At 38.7% G+C, this 12914-nt stretch overlaps 1 protein-coding gene across 12 annotated transcripts in view; it reads left to right on the top strand.

Annotated features, from left to right (window-relative positions):
* TUNAR (transmembrane neural differentiation associated intracellular calcium regulator) overlaps window positions 1-12914 on the top strand; it is a 159986-nt gene that overhangs the window by 74319 nt on the left and 72753 nt on the right. Inside the window, exons 3-4 of one of the 12 annotated variants that reach the window (XR_011809514.1) lie at window positions 8407-8478; window positions 9301-11168. The exons of 10 other annotated variants lie outside the window; for them this stretch is intronic. The gene's annotated coding sequence lies outside the window, so the exon portion shown is untranslated. Of the gene's footprint in view, window positions 1-8406; window positions 8479-9300; window positions 11169-12914 lie in introns of those variants that run through there. One more of the 12 variants, XR_011809511.1, reaches the window with a different exon arrangement.

Here is a 12914-nt window from a genome sequence, read left to right as displayed (position 1 = left end):
TAAGAGTTCCAGAAATACCCTAAGCACTTTCGCAGCCTGCCAAAGGCACGCTGAAGCCTGAAGTGTGTGTATTGCCTGCCCTTGCAAGTAGCATGAAAGTGTCTGGAGATTCAAATGTGGAAGATGTCCAAGGGACACTTTAGGGTAGAGAAACCCCAGCTGAGCACTGTCCTGTTCACCCTGCCTGGAGGAAAACATCTCTGGAGTGAAACAGTCCCAAACTCACACTTGGGTTTCATCTTGGAGGGACTTAGTTGGTTCCCACTCCTAATCCTTGACTAAATTAATGGAATAAAGCATGGTGATCAGGCAGACACCTGGGAATGAGTAGTGAAGCTATTTTCTTTGAGACAGTAGAAAACTTATCAGCCTTTCCCTCCATCCCTCTGTGTCTGTTTCCAGCAGTAAGAATGAAGTGATATGTAAAATACAAGGGGTTACATCAGTTAATTATTTATACACAAATATCTGGAGATTATTTAAGTTACACAAGAAATCAACTCAAAAGAGGAATGTTTTGTGAATGTTTTGTTTGCCTGGAAATAGAGTTGTATGAATGATATTTTAAATTATCTTCAGCTTTTGTTCTTTTAAGAGCACAATAGGATTTGCCTAGTACATTCCTTTCACTGCTCACTTTTGGTTTTGCATTCTAGTAGATGTAAAACAGCAGCCGTGGACTGTCACTTCATCCTCAACTCCATAAATCTCAAAGGAGACTTTATGAATGATTGGTTCTAGTGTCCTGATGCATTAGGAAGACAAAGATGTCAAATTTAGGATATCACCACTACTTCAACATGTCAGTTTTAGTATTGCTCTAGCTGTGTTTGCCAGATATATTCAGGAATGCGTTTACATTTTTATTACTGTGAAATACAAGAAAGTCTATCTCTGTAAGAAATTGTTTGGGCTTATTTGGTTTCACACACATACCCTGTTAAAAAGAGTAATATAAAATAACCTCTTTTTTTTTTTTTTTCCTGAGCAAAATGATGCTACAGGTAGCACACAACGCATATTGTTCATTAATGAAGTCATTTGCTTTAATTACACATGAAAGCTAGCACTCTGGTGCCTCAGCCAGAAAAAGGGAAAGGAAAAACTGGGAGTGGTGGAGACACACTCTAGGCTGTGGCCCACTATATCATCCTTTGCTTTCTGACAGAGGGTAGTGCAGATGATATGGAATAAAGTTGGTGTCCATGTTTTGTAGGGCAGCCACCTTAAAAGACACCTCTCCACAATAAGTTTTGACCTCAAAGGTTGGTTATTCCTCAGCATTACTTGCAGAGAAGCAGGGGAAGTGCAGGAGAATGTGAAGGCCACGTCTGAAAAAGATGAAGGGAAAGAGAATGAATTCAAGAAGAGAAGGACAAAGGAAGACAAAATGGAAGAGTGAAAGAGGCAGTGGAGGTCTGGGAGGTGGTTTCTCCATTGAGCTGGTCAGACTCTGGAAGCCACAAGCCCACAAGGCTCTAATTTTTTCCCTGGCAGTAAGAATCTGCTCCACATTGTTGAGAGGATGAAATAATGTTTATTTAATTGCATGGCCTCAGTAGGTAAACATTTTTTGGAAGAAGGAATTTATGCAGGGTGGGATTCCAGTTCCCTATTAATGCAGGTGCTGGTATCTGTTTCTATGGTTACAGCTGCAAAGCACAGCTCTCTGCCTCTAAGTTGTTTGTAAGTGTATGAAACTATCTTCTGGGGAGCAGAAATTTCCTGAACTTGCTACCTTCCCTGAGGTAATACCTCTCCTTTAAGAACTGTTCTGAAATAAAGCTAGGGAAAGGCTATTCTTCCATTTTGACAGCGATGGGGGAAAGCATAATTTTCTTACCTGCTGAGTAGGTGTATGTGGTATAAATGAGGCATAATGCAGGCAAACAGAAGTGTGTGAGAGCAGGCTTGCTTGTTTGAATACTCAGCATACGTCATTTTCCCAGGAGTGTTTCTCAGTTAAACTCTTCTGGCCTCCCTCTTACTGTCATTCCTCTTCACCTCAAAGTGAAGTGCTGTGGACTGTCTGTGCTGTTCCCTTCCATCCAAGGGATGGTTCAGAGACATGTGGGGTACAGAAATCTGTGAATAAATTCCTTGGATTACCAGAGAGAGGGAAACATAAAACATAAATATTGGTAGAATTGGTGACAAAGTGATGAAAGCAGTTCACTGAGCCTAGCTTGTTTGTCCAGTGTTTTGGGAACTATACTTTTTCTTTCCAACTAACTGGTTCCCTGTATATTGGATTAATGGTTCTCTTGTCCTACAACTTTTTTCCAGATCAAACTGGCTTCCAAAAGGAATTCTGTTCCTTTTCAAAGACCTTCTCTGAATGTTGACTTAGAAGTCAGTCACTGAATATCTAGCTTTTGCTTAGGCAAAATATCTAGGCAATTTGCCAACAAGCACAGAAGCTGAAACACTTTCTAAACTGAATTTGAATTGAAAATGCTAGCACACTAAGGCAGTGGGGTTTGGGGTATTTATTTATTTTTTAAATTTATTTATTTTATGGATAAATATACCTTGATATGTGTCTCCAAGTTTCAGAGATTTTCTTGTCTCTGTATTTGCACTAAATCACCAGTAAATAATTATCTGATGTGCTCTTGTATATATAAATTATATATAATTATATAAGTATATATTATATTACATAAATTAAGTTTAATTATCTTGTTTTCAAATCTAATATGGGAATTTGTCATTGTTAGAAGGGGATACGACTATCTAGTCCTCTCCTAATAAGGGTTGTACAGAGTAATCATTAATTCTGTGACTCTAATGATTAAGCTTAGCAAGCAGACACATACGTGCACAATTCCAGCTTAGATGTTTATTGAATGTATATTCTGTAATGTATAGCTGTAATGTATGTAATGTATATCTGTAATGTATAGCTTAATATGAAAATGTGTACACAAGAATTTATCTGAACTCAAAGACGGTTAAAAAAAAAAAAAAGACAGAGGGAATAGGATTCCAAGATATGAATTAGAATGTGGAAAGACTAAGGTGTGGATTTGAGGGAAACAGAAAATGTGGAGCAAGGAGCCCAGAAAGACAAGCAATTCTGTACTGTTTGTTACCAAACCATATTTCAACAGCATATTTTTGTAACTTTTGCATCTAAGCCCTTCTCTCCCTTTGTACGTCCAGAGATTTTGAGGTTGAAAATTGAGGTCTGAAATTTCAGACTCATAAAACAGTTTTCTGACGTTCTACCTCAGAAATCTTTCTGCATAAGAGAGAAGGAGCTTTTGACTGCTGCCGGTATGCTCAGTCTCTTTGATGTCTGCATATCAATGCACGGTAAATGAAGCAATAAGAATATTATCTGGGAGTTTCAACTCTGCTCTCTTCTGCAGTGATGAGAAGACTGTATCCAAATATTTAAGAAAGGGCTTTCTTTTTCTTAAATGCCCTGGAAATTATTACAAAATATGTCTGTGTATGTGACACTTGCCAGTTGTGCTACTAGCTTATTTCAGTGAAGTTGCAAGAGGAAAAGACAACGTCATTTGAGAGGCAGGTTCATTCTTCTATCTGCCAAAGAGAGTCTTTGGGACCTGGAAAATGTTCTTTATCTTCCAAAATTCTGTTTGCCATTATGAAATGGGAGAAGAAAAAGCAATAACTACAACAAAAAACACTTTTCTTGTCCTATTCTTGTTTTATTTTGTATTTTTGAAGATGTTTGCATGTTGGCTTCTTTTACCTCTGTCTGTATACAACGTTTAGCATAGGAGGACTGTTATTTATGTGTATCTGGAAGTACTTCCATGAATATTGATGTAGTACTAGGTTCAATAATAGAGATCTCCTCTTGTTTGTTTTTTTTTTTTTTTTTTTTTTTTTTACAAAAGTTAACTAGATTAGATTTATGTTTGCTAAAAACCAAAAACTTTCAAAGTTTATTGTAAATAATCTCTAATGAAAACAAACTGAATGATTATAGTCTAGATTCCCTTCAGAGTGATTTCTTGTGTGTTTGAAACAAATTACAGTGTATTCCCCCCCCCCCCAAAAAAAAAAAAAAAGCTGCTTTGCTGCTTCCATTTGTGTAGAATATATCATGATTTAATGAAGACAGCCATCTGCTCCTGAGTAAAATCTTAATTAAGCAATATAGGAATCAGTATAAAATCAGCTATAAACCAGTATTTTGTAAGTGTTGCTAGCAATGTATAGCAGTTACTATGTAAAAAGTTTCTTTAAATATGAACAGCTTTCATCATACTTCAATGTACCAATAGGGTTATAAGGCTTCCATTGTGTGTAGCTGATACTGATACCACAATGTCTCCTTGGTAGAATTTTAGATTTCACAGCCACAGCTAAAGCCTTGAATTGAGAGCTGGTACATCCATCGTATTTTAAACTTATTAGTAGTGTTTTTTGTTTGTTTGTTTGTTTGTTTTTTCTGTTTTGTTTTTGTTTCTTTTCTTTCTGTTTTGTTTGTTTTCCTTAGCATCACATTTAACAAATTCTACTGCAATTCAAAGAGCTGAGGTGTTCAACCACTCCCAGGAAAGTAGGGCTCATCACATGTAATGGTTTCTTGGGAAGACAAACACTATCACTCCAAATGCCACCCCCTTCCTCCTTCTTTACCCCAAATTTTGTTCCTGAGCATGATGCCACATGGTATGGTGTGATCATCTCTGTGGTCAGTTTAGGACACCTGTCCTGGCTGTGTCCCCTCCCAACTTCTTGTGCACCCCCAGCCTCCTTGCTGGTAGGGCAGCATAAGAAGCAGAAAAGTCCTTGGCACTTTGTAAGTACTGCTCTGCAACAACTAAAAACATGGGGGTGTTATCATCGCTATTTTCATCAAAAGTCCAAAACAATGCATTGTGTGAGCATCTATGAAGAAAATTAACTTTATCCCAGCCAAAACCAATGGATGCACAGTTTAATGAAAATAAAAAACCCAATAAGCAGCGCCACTGTGCATAAGCACCTTTTTGCCCCTTTCTGACAAATTTCTTTCTTCCATGTGTGATTCATTTCTTTGCAGTGCTTCTAAAAATTATTAAAAGATAATATGCAAAACAGCAACTACAGCTTGCTTGGCAAAGATATAAAATTTAATATCCATGAGAACTTTGTCTTGCCTTGAAGTTGAAGTAACTGTCCAGATTAAAATAAATAATAATAACAGAAAAATGAAAGAATAGTTACACCTTGGAATTTAGGTAGTCCTCTTATAGTTCAACTCCTTGCTTTTTTCAGACCCTACAAAAGGGACACAATGAGACCAAAACCATGAGACATACACTTCTCTTGTTACTTCCCAGTGTCTGCTGAGTGAAAGAGAGACTTGGAATTTCAGAGCTATGGCACCAAGGTTTTTATCTTTTTCTGCCTGTACAGCCTCTGACTTGCAGTGGATGTGGCCATTCCCACTATGGGAAAGCCTCGTGCACCACCTACGTGCTGCCTAAGGCTGTCACAAAACAGCCAGCAGCCAAGACTGGGCATGATAAGGGATCAGGGCATACACACACTTCACATCTTCCATCTTTGTTATCTGAAGTACTTCATCTATGACTCAATATTACTTTTTTTTTTTTTTTTTTTTTTTTTTTTTTTCCCTGAGCAAGAAATCAGCTACTTCGGTCTAGCCCCTGAATAAATAGCCCCTGAATAAAATGTTCCAGTGCTGTGCTCAGATGTGTTGTAAACACTGCAGGGGAATGCTTTTCAAATCAAATGTGAAACTGCTCTTTTCACTTATACTCTTCAAATTAAACTTCATAGAATATTGGTGGGCTTTATCATTTCAGATATAGACTATGTAACAGCACCTCTTTTAAGGTGAAATCCTCTGGGAAAAAAACTCAATAGATATCCCTTGAGGATGCTATTCTGCTGTCTGTAGAGAGCAGTTGCAGTAAATCTAAGAATCCCTCAATAACTCTCAGCTCAAATTGACTCATTAGATAGATTCCCATCCGCTGTTTTGTGCACAGCTGCTTGGCTATGTATGAGAATTTTGAAAGGTAATCAAACCTCTTTCTTTAGGCATTCAGCTGCAGTGGAGGTCAAAAGAGCAGAGTTGCCCATGCTGTTTTCCATGCAGGTGATGAATGGAAGCAGCTGCTTTTGGGGAAGACATTTGCAAGGCCAGAAACAGTGGTCCAAACCAGAATTTCCTATTAATAACTTTTCTCCTGTATTGTTTCCACTGAAGTAATCTGTTCTGCTGATGCAGATACCCTGAATTTCTATTTTTTTTTTTTCCTTTCTTCTTTCTAGTCCTCAAAATCAGACAAAATATAGGTAGTCATGTTTACCTGGCCCATCCAGCTCTCACTTTGTGACCTCTTTCCATCATATTCCTAGACCTCTACCATCCTGTCCAGAGGCTGTGACTGCTTGATTCCTTGGATATTCTCCTTTACTGATTTTAGATAGTCTTGGCAGCTCTGAAGAAGCTCTTTAGTTTGCTGTTGCTCCATGTTCATATTTATAAAGATGTTGGGTGTGTTTCAGGTATCACTTTATAGAAATTTAGTATGCATCTGACTCTTTTCCTTCATAAATAACTTTCAGTTTGGTTAATAGAACTGTGTCTTTCTACTATAATGCAGGCCTGTCTCTGGTCAGTTGAATCTGTCCATTCGTTCTCCTCTCTGAACAGAGTTTCCAAATTTCCAAGGTATTTTTAAACAAAGGGGTTTAGATGCATCCATAGTAGAATAGAAGAGATATCAAGGTCACTTCTTTGAACAGCTGAGGACCTTCTCATTACCTCAGCAGGTGTACTTATGACCAACAGAGGGACATCCCTTTGTGATGGGAAACAACTCCAGAAGGGCAGGAGGTCCCCAGGGCTCCTCAAGGTGCTATCTGAGCTTGCACCTGTTGAGGAAGCCACTGTCCCCTGGTTTTACCAGGCTGTGCTGGGCCAGGGCCTGCTAGGCCCTTAGGCTGCCTGCCCTCTCTGCCTTTCCTCAGCAAGTCCATGCCTCCACCCACTCCCTCCTCCCTTGTTTTTGCTATGTGCGCCCACATTGTGTGAAAGGCTACCATCGTGTACTGGCAGGCTGCAGAGGTCTAGCAGTCAAATTTCACTACTGACATGTCTTGCTTGATAGGTCTCTATTAGGGATGGGATACGGTTTTGTTAAGGACAGACCTAGTGGGCATTACAGTAGTGTCCTCATAATCTGCTGCTGGCAGACCCTCTTTTGTCTTCTCTTTCTTGGTCATGGGGAAGGACTTTGTATCTTCAGGGCTTTATTAGGACTTCTGTGGTCTTTGCAATTTAGTTAGGTCTGTTCCTATAATTACAATTTAGTCGTCAGATTTGAACTGTTTTATCGTAGCACTAGAGAAATACAAAAATTATCTAAATGATACTTCCCTTGTTGCTATCATTTCTTTGTTCAATGTTAACAGTGAAGTTTTGTTACATAGAGCTCCTGACCTGAAAAGCCTGTGTCTGAGTGATGGAAGAACCAAGTGATATCCTAAATGGAGTGCTAACAGGACGTGATGTGGCTGTTTCTCTGAGAAGAATTAGTCCTTGGTTTGGGCAGATGGTGCAGAGGCTGGTTTTATATATGAGGAAGCAGGGGCAGGTACTGATGGTGGAATGGAACTGTAACTTGGGCAAGCCTTGGATCCTGGGAAAAAGAAATTGTTTAGACATGGCTAGCAAGAATGAGAGATACTGGGAAATGTGGTGAGAGAAGATTGCTGCAGAAGTCAGTTATCTGTGAAAGCCATAATGCAAATTTTAGACTTGATGCTTTAAAGACCAAACTTTTCTTCTTTTTGCCTGCCATTCCCCTAATAGCATTCCTCTGAGAGTATGTTCTGTTTTCAGTGGGACTACCAACATGTATTGCTTCAGGCAAAATCTAAACCTCATAGTTGAGGTTCCATATCAATGACTTCTGCAGTTGAACTTGTACAGATTAGTGATTATTCTAGTTCTTATCTATATTTGTTGCAATTAGATCACTCTGCTATGAGTCTATAAAAATAACATAATTTAAAACTGGATCAAGTGGCTATTTGCAGTATACATCTTTTGAAGGAGACATCTTTATTGTGTATGTCTTTTATTTGCAAATGATGAGAAGGTTTTTGAGACATGAAAGACAGCCTAAATGTCAATTTTTGCAGCTCAAAATATGAGGAAATGTATATTTATTGAGCAATTTTACCTGACATCTGCTGGACTGTGATTGATAATTTGTGCTGAGATCAATAGAAATGTCCTGTAATTATAGTGTTAGTTTGCCTGTGAAACCAGGTCTGGCTTCAGGACTGAAGAGAGAAAGAAGGTGCCCACATGTCACTCTTGACATTTTCTCAGAAGTATTGCTGCCTCACTAGCTCACCTATCAAGCATGGTGAATTGCATTTCTTCTCATTGATTACTAGCTTTCCTGTGCAGCTGAAGGCATTGCCAGCTATTCCCTGACATGATGTAAAATCCGCTGAATGCTTTGGCAGGTACATTGTGTTAAGAAATTGTATTTTTAAAGTGCCATTAAGCAGATGTTATTAATGTAGATTTTTCATCTCATCTCTGAACTGGCAATATCTGTGTTTTAATATGTACATATGCATCAAATTAGACATGTCTTTATACCAATATTTTTCTATATTGTAATGATACGCAGTTTTGGACAGAGTATTTGTAAATGATTTTGAAAAGAGTTGGCTGAGAGAATGATTTTATTTATCACTGTCACGAATCTTTAAAATCCACAGGGAGGGTGTTTCAGCCAATAGCGTTATAATTTTGAACACCTCTTTTGACCGGGCTTTGGAAATCACGCTCTCTCCCTGAATACCCTGAGGGTTACATGTCCCCTTGTCAAAGATGGCATGGTCGTTATTCACTCATATAGTGCCAGTAGCATTCAGAGGCAGTAATGGTCTTGTAGTGATCCATGTTATTAGATTTCAGTGGAATGACAACAGTTTACCAAATGCCACTTCCTATATCAGGAAGGGCAAGCAAATTAACTGGTCCTGTCAGCCTCAGCACCAGCATGCATACATGCTTCCTGGAACATCAGAGGTATGAAAATTATTAGGGCTATTTCTGACTCATCTCCCCTTGAAATCAAAACAGGTATTTATGGAGAAAATACTTGGGTATTCACTGGTTCATTCATATCACACAAGGGCTTCTGTATGGGACTCAGCTCGTGAGGCATACACATGAAACCAGTCCAGAGATTCCCTTCTCTAGAGCATTGGGGCATTTGTTACATGCTGGCTGATTGATTCACTCAGGTCACTGGACATGTTCGTTTTCTCTTGCAGGTGATAAGTCCTGGCGCAAAGCGCGGCTGGTTGGATCTGGGCAGTGATTGGAACCCGCAACGGGGGTCTATGTAGAAAAGGGCCGGGTGCCCTCTCTTGGTCAACTTCACAATAGCATCCAAAACCGAGACTGAAGTAGCATATGGGAATGAAACAACCCGATTGCTTCAGTAATGGAACGAGGCTTAAATGCTTGTGACCAAATTAAGAAAAATGTTTATTTAAATGCAGGCCTAGGAGCTACAGATAAGAATCTAATCCCACAGTGCTTCTCTAGCTTTGGGTGAGAAATGGTAGCCCATCCCAACACCGGGACTAATAGACCTCCCTACTGTTCCTTAGGTACTGATAATAGCTACAAGTGAACAAGGCAACATTCCTTAGCTTGGTGTTGTTACAGTCTTTCCTGTTTGTCTTATGTCATTTATCACAGCTGTGTTTTGTCATGTAATTTGCATTTTGATGAAACACTGCGACTAGTTATTTCAACATGGTAGCAGTTGAGTGAAAGATGTGGCATTGAAGCATCATTCATGCATGCCAATGTGAGTGCTTTAGTAAGGCTCATTGGAGACCCCCTTAAATTTGTAAGGTTATTCATTTTATCAGCAACCCAACCTGCCAGTTCAGAAAATACAATATGGAAATCTTTTAGTAGAAGAGCATGTTCTGATAGTAAACAGTCGTTTATCTATGTGTGAGATAAATGGTCACTGAGACTTTATTTAACTTTTGAATGAAAATACTGATTAAATAAAAAGAATGTTTGATCAACCTTTTGTTGGTCAGATAAGAATGCCTGTGATAACTAGCAAAGCTGCAGTGTAGCGAAGGAGACTTCATCTACAGAAAGTCCTTGTCATACTAATAAATGAAGGCATTCTACAAAGGATTTAAAATATGTTTATGGGACTCATAGAAAAATGGATTATTTTTTTTTTTTTTTGCTGAAGACCAGCCCTAGCTATTGACTGTGATTGAACTCAGCTTTTTTAAACTTGCCAAGGTTGTAGCCCCATCCTTTTCCTGAGCAAGTTATCTTGGCAATTCATTGATGGGTAAAGGGAACATGGGCTGGAGCAAAACTGGTTCTGAGTACTGAAGTTGTAACCTGCTGCTGTTCCAGGCAAGTTACCTCCTGGTGAGATAAGAAAACAGAAAGTTAAGTAGCAAACAGAATGTTAGAAGTTGAACTTATGCGCTCTATTTCTAGCTCTGCTATGGGCTTGCTATGCGACTTTAAAGATATCATCAAATCTCCTAACTAATATAGTTGTTATCTGAAAATAAAAAACTCTCTCAGGGATGTTTCTACATTCATACGTAAGCTGAGTTTTATCAAACACCCTTAAATGCCTACTAAAAGGGCACTATTTAAAGCTTTGTTACTGCTTTGCTGGCAAATTGTTGTGCTGATAAAGATATAGGGCTTGCCATCACAGGATATCCCATACTAGTGGGATGATGTTTGCATTTACATGGGTATGATTCATATTAAATTATTCACTATAGGTGAAACTCTGGTGCTCTGTTAGGGATGAAACACCTGTATGTGAGTCTTTTGAAGAAGTGCATGACTTTTGGTGAATTTCCCCAGGATGAGAAGACAGAAGGATTCAGAACAATCTTTAGGCTGAACAGAACATATTTGGAGGCAGAATGCAGAACTTGTAGCTTTGGACAGCCATGTGAATGAAGACAGAAGAGAAAGATGGGCCACAGTGATAAAAGGGGAGATAACACCTGAGATATCTGAAGGGTCCAGGGAGGAGTGGTAAGCCATGGATCAGAATCAGTTGTAGTACTTCACTTTTAATATGAGCTTAACTCAGAGCCCTTGACATTCTTTGCAGATGGTGCTGCAAGTGGTTTAGTGGACCTTATTGTAAACCAATTCTTGTTCTTCTACTAATTAAAACCAGAATGCATTTAATATTGAAATGCAAAATACTCCTATCATTTACTTGCATTCTTCTACTTGAGTTAGCAAGTCAAAACATCCGTACGTGAAATGGGACTGCAATATGCTCAGGCAGTATATATACAACAGTCATCGATCAGACAAAATATTTCCTGAGACGCATGATAAAAAGCAAGCCATTAAAAGCCTTGGTGCCCAGAACAGACTGTGCAGATTACCCACCCAGGCTATCTACTGCCATTCCGTATGGAGCTTTTTAGTTTATAAACAACAGTGGACACAGTGTTAGGTTTTCATGTGCTTTTATTACTAATTAACAAAAACAGGACCGACATTTGAACATCCGCCCTATGTTTCCAAATGTAGGTGCTTTTGAGGCACGTAGAATTGACTCTCCTCAAGGCTATACCTCATTAGTTTACTGATGTTGCATATCTGTGTATCTCCTGGAATGGAGTAGGTGTTTTACACACAAATGAAAGATGTGGGTGGAGGGAAGAGGGCTGAATTGTTCACTTTCCTGCACTGCAGCTTCTGTAATCTTGTGGCCAAGTGAATGTAAAAGACCATAAGCAAAGTTTGGAGCTGGTATAAATTAGTTAAGTCCTGTTGAAGTTGACAAATGTATCCTGGGCAGCTTCTGTGAAGAGTTAGTCCTGCCTTATATTTGCTGTTGTGAACAAATGTAAAGAAGAATCAGGCCTGAGGTCTCAGGTCTTGTTTACACATACTAAAAAGCCATAGGAAAACAGGGGAAAATGACATGTAAGTAGAAGTCTTAAAATATTTTGAGATGAACAGATTCGTAGAGAAGTATACAGGTAACTTAACTGCACTGAGGCAGACAGATTTCAGATGTCCTCTTGGTGAGGACAGAAAATCAGGGGCACAGAAGGATTCCTGTTCCAAGCTGTTAACTGCCTCTTTTTTTTTTTTTTTTTGATATTTCTTGGGAAACCTAGGTTGGGAGTAAAACTCTCAGTCTATTTGACAATTCCATGGGTTAAAGCACAGTGCAAATGCTAGGAAAATACCACATGGAAAAACGAAATGCAGTTTCTGAGTAATTAATCGCTCAGCACTGGTAAAGCAATGTAACCATTTATTAAAACAGACAAGGCTTTGTGTGCGATTCACAGCTGAATTGTCTGCTAATTAAGAAAGCACTAATATTCGTTTAGATAATAGTCTTGTCAATAGTTGTGGGTAAAAGGAAGCAAAATTTTATAAACTGAAAGAAAATGAGATGGATGGCTTCTGGATATTGAAATCTGAAAAAAAAAAAAAAAATCTGAGGTTGAGAGATATTGTTACTGAATGGTACCAGACGCTTCCTGTCGAGTGATTACATTCTATTAGACACCTGCCAGGACACTTTTCTCTCATCACTCATCATTATAATCAGTCATGGTTTTATATTGTATCTAATAACATGCTCTAGGGAATACTTAAGCATGTTGTGAGGGAATAAAGACAATGGGAATAAAAATATGACTGTATTATGTTGCTTGTTTACCTACTGAAAGAAATTTCTGTATCTATAATGTGGTATAAAAATAATTTTCAAATGTCTGTGGGAATCTCATTTCCATAAAAATCAGTGAGGGACAGTCCAAATGCCAGATGGGATTTGGGCTATATCCAGTAAAGGGCTTGGGTGTTGCAGACAATACCTGGTGAATTATATGGCTGG

The sequence above is a fragment of the Anas platyrhynchos genome, chromosome 5, assembly GCF_047663525.1.
Source record: "Anas platyrhynchos isolate ZD024472 breed Pekin duck chromosome 5, IASCAAS_PekinDuck_T2T, whole genome shotgun sequence".
Taxonomy (NCBI): Eukaryota; Metazoa; Chordata; class Aves; order Anseriformes; family Anatidae; genus Anas; species Anas platyrhynchos.
Note: the sequence above shows the minus strand (reverse complement) of the source record. Positions and strands in the feature narration are given on the sequence as shown.